The sequence below is a fragment of the Pyrus communis genome, chromosome 5 (assembly GCF_041283825.1).
Source record: "Pyrus communis isolate YQ-2024b chromosome 5, ASM4128382v1, whole genome shotgun sequence".
NCBI lineage: Eukaryota > Viridiplantae > Streptophyta > Magnoliopsida > Rosales > Rosaceae > Pyrus > Pyrus communis.
In genome coordinates this window covers 15,010,964-15,015,086 of record NC_142569.1, presented here as the reverse complement: position 1 = coordinate 15,015,086, position 4,123 = coordinate 15,010,964, and the positions used below count along the sequence as shown (strand labels likewise).

At 36.3% G+C, this 4,123-nt stretch overlaps 1 long non-coding RNA gene across 2 annotated transcripts; it reads right to left on the bottom strand.

The window, feature by feature from the left end:
* Positions 1–2,013: 2,013 nt before the first annotated feature.
* LOC137726963 (uncharacterized) lies at positions 2,014–3,827 on the bottom strand. Of its 2 annotated transcripts, none has more exons than XR_011067709.2 (3): positions 3,686–3,827; positions 2,669–3,599; positions 2,014–2,371 (listed from the first exon to the last, which is right to left on the bottom strand). It is a non-coding gene; the product is annotated as an uncharacterized LOC137726963 (long non-coding RNA). The 2 variants fall into 2 exon arrangements; XR_015962799.1 differs by having other exon boundaries at positions 2,014–2,165.
* Positions 3,828–4,123: the final 296 nt, after the last annotated feature.

Genomic DNA, 4,123 nt, shown 5'->3' with positions numbered 1-4,123 from the left:
TCCTTTGGCCACGTTGTTTGAGTGGTTGAAGCTTTTTCCTTTGGCTGCATAGCTTGAGTGGCTAAAGCTTTTTCCTTTGGATACATACCTTGAGTGGTTGAAACTTTTCTCCTTTGGACACTTAGCTTGAGTGGTTGAAGCTTTTTCCCTTAAGCACATAGCTTGAGTGGTTGAAGCTTTTTTCTGTGGACACTTAGGTTGAAAGGTAGAAGTTTCCATTTACCATTGTTGGCAAGTAAAGTTAAGATATAATACTTGCATGTTGTCATGGTGGCTATATAGGTTATTGAAGTTTGCGACTTCGAAGTTCTTGTAAATGTTGGAGTAGAAAATGCCTGATGTTTTTAAAAAGCCTATAAATGAGTTTCCTTCAAACCATATCCATGGCAACCCAACTAATTTATTGAAGCTACAATGTTTGACCTCCTTGTACAGTTGAAGGAGATGTTAATAATGCTTCATATTGCATGGTGCAAATTAAGCCACTGAAGAGTTGAAGCCTATGTGTTGCTTAAAGCCTTCTGGAAGCTATACAAATTGATTGACCTCCTAAATGTGTTATTCCCCCTACGCAATGCCTTTATAGATAATAATAAGGTTGGAAAGAAATCATTCTCCTCCAAGGAATACAAGTCCTAATAGGGAAGAATAACTACAATAAAAGCTAATCTATGATTTCCACAATCACACTTAAATAAGAGGTTTATAACACTCCACCTCGAGTGTGTAAATACTCAAGTAGATTCGGCATCATGTGTTGTTGAGGAAGTCGACTCGTCGTCACTGATTCTAGGAACACGGTAGTCTCATTAAGGTAGGAACATGCATAAGGAAATAAGTCTCATAAAAAATTCTAAGCCTATGGTAAAAATCCGAGTAAGGACAAAATAGTTAAAGAAAAATTTGTGAGCAATGCAAAGTCAAATGAAATGTCTACAGGACGTCATTAGGGATATAACCAACCCAAGATGAGAGCCTCGTCAAAACCTCGTCAGGTAGCAAAACCCCAGTGGGAAAAATGCTTCTAATCGTAGGGAAAAATAGTACATTAAGATCAAGCAAGTATATTTCAGGATACTCCCCTGAGTTTGACATAATTTCAAAGGGAACTAACAATGTCACAACTCAGAAAGTTTACGCATACCAATCCTTGAACAAGCTTCTGAAACGTCGCTTTCGGTAGTGATTTGGTGAAGAAGTCAGCCAGATGGTCTTGTGATCGAATCTGCGTGACTTCAACCTTCTGATGCTCTTGTTGTTGATGTGAGAAGAAAGACTTCGATGCAATGTGCTTGGTGTTGTCTCCTTTGTTGTAACCCTTCTTGAGCATTCGATGCATGCTGCGTTGTCTTCATAGATCATCGTCGGGAAGTAGCAACTAAGGTCTGTTTAGTTGACCTTTAAGAGATTGCGGTGCCTCTAATGGTAAAGACATAACAATTCCAATCGAAGTTTCATCTCCAAATAGATATCCACCATGGCTGACCAAACTTCTTCTGCAATTGAACAGATTGTGCAACCTAATATCCCAAATTTATGCTTTTGGCAAAGACCCATGAATTTGAAATTGCTTTGTGTAGGTGATTCACCATATTTCTGTCCAATTTAACTTCACTAAGGTCTCTCTTATTCTGGTTTCGTATGAAGGCTAACCCTGAAAAATGCGAGAGGAAATATGCAGCTTTCTTTTGTTTTTTTTTTTTTTTTGTTTTTTTCTTTTACTTGTCGGTTCAGTATTGCATAGACTTGTGATCTATGAAATAAACATGTGCTGAAGGCTTCTCCAATTCCAACAAGTGACATGCACTGCACAAAAATCAAAAGAAAATGAATGTAGGCCACAAGTATATTATACAGCCAAATAGGTAGACACTTAAATCATAACAGACCATTAGGTTTATTTAAAAATAAGGAATTATAACATCATATTTTCCTCCACCTCATTAATATAACTATAAAAGCACAACACTATGTAATTCCTTTCGTCTAAGTCCAAAATATCACAAGAAAATGTAGCTTTCGCGAGAAAATAAATAGTAAAATATGCGTTCATCATTATGCTATTTCTTAATGCTTCCATCCCTCCTTGGTTGTGATTTCGATCTTCCTCTTCATCATCATCAATATCGCTCTCTTCACTATAGTCTTCGGGGTCATCAAAATGCCTATCACATTCAGAATGCCTCCTTTTGTAGTTATGAAGAGCCATTGTAGCAATGACAATATTCACTTGCTTATTGAACACACAATCAAGCATATCCCTCAAAATTGCCCACCTTTTTTTCATACTCTAAACGTACGCTCAATTACGCTTCTAAGAGAAAAATGTCTATGGTTGAATACCTCTTTATGCCCCGTTGGTTGGCCACTCCTATAAAAATATGAGAGATGATGTCTTTGACCTTTATGCCCCATGGGGTGGTATTAAATTCCAAATCTATAAGTTTGATAATATCTATTGCCATCTAACATACAATATCCAACATAACACCAAAATATCTACTAACGATTTCCGAAGAGTGTTGAAATTGCTCTTAGCTATTCTTTTTTTTTTTTTTTTTCTTCTATACTATGTCCTAACATATGCAAGAACATTCCTAATATCACTTCCTCCTTGAACCTTTCAAACTATAGTTAGCTTGCAATACTTTCATTAACCAAATGTTACCTGTTTGAAAAAATTCATACATGGAGTTTTATGCACATATTTTAGATAATATGCTTCAATAGCTCGAGTACAAGCACATGCTAATATGTCAAACTCTTCCTCATCATTATCTAGAATGTCCATATTCAAGCGCACCTGCAAGTTAACAAATAATCCTTAACAAAATTCAAGCACCTTGCCAATTAACAGTTGTACCAATATTGAAAACAAAGTATCTAAAAATTAACTCATAATTCAAAATAACATTCAAGGAAGGTGTCAAACAAATTCTACGACATAATCCTAAAATCTGACTAAGAGTGTACAAATCCAGAATGTTTTGTAAAACTACAACTCCCTCATTGGTTGATGAACTCATAATTCAGCCAAGTAAGTTGCACACTAGGATCTTTCAAGATAGAGAACATCTCTCTCTTCTCTTGATTAAAAAACAAACGAGTTGCAAACAGCCACAACGGGCTTGTACGCTCACAACCGGTAACGGTTCAACAACCTGCACAACTTCAGGAATACTAGTGCCTGTCACCAATTGCCTCATAGTGTTCTTACCCTCTACTCCACCAATAAGGCGGTCAATTTAACCATACAATTTTGCAACATCGCCAACCTTTTTCCTTTTTCTATCAAACTTACTTGTTCTCAATTCACCTTGGTCAGCTATTTTCTTTTTCCTTCAGCTCTTTTCTTTTTCCTTTCTTAGCACCTTTTCTCATAGATTCGGTAGTGCACTCTCCTCATCATCTGATCCAATAGATTCATTTTGTATATTAACATTTCCTGTTGAGTCATCCCTACTATTTGGTAGTAGTGCACCAAATGTAGGTGCCCAAGCATTTGTACCAGTAGCAACGCTGTTTGAGAGCATCCTATCCAACTTTTCTTCGAACTCAGGAGTGATGCCTTTCTGCAATCTTCCATATTCAGGATTTATCTACAAATAAAAAAGAATGTTGTTATTATGTAGTTTATGATTACTATAACTAGAATAACATCATAACTGATGCAAAGTGAACATACCTGAATCTTATTATTCCACCATTCATCAAAGGCATCCACTGTTCCTTTGCTTGGATTCCACTCTAGGCCAGTTTCTTTCCCAATTAGTTTTTTGCACAACTACCAATCCTTTTTTAGTCTATCTCACTTATTTTTCAATTGCGCTTTACTATAAGAATTTCCTGTTTCTTTCCTAAAGTTTTCTATCAAATTTGCCGATCTTTCTTTGTTAAAGTGAGGGCCAAGACGACGTCCGACCTCAACATCCTTGATGCACAACTCACTGAATACGGATATATTATGATCATTGCATGTACCATGTGGAGCTCTTGCTGAAGTTCCCACCTTTTTTGCCATCCTTATATATATAATATTAAAGGAAAACTAATGAAAGGGTTTGAAAACTTTGAATTTTAATGATAGAGCAAAACAAGACACAAAGTTCAGAAGCTATATGGT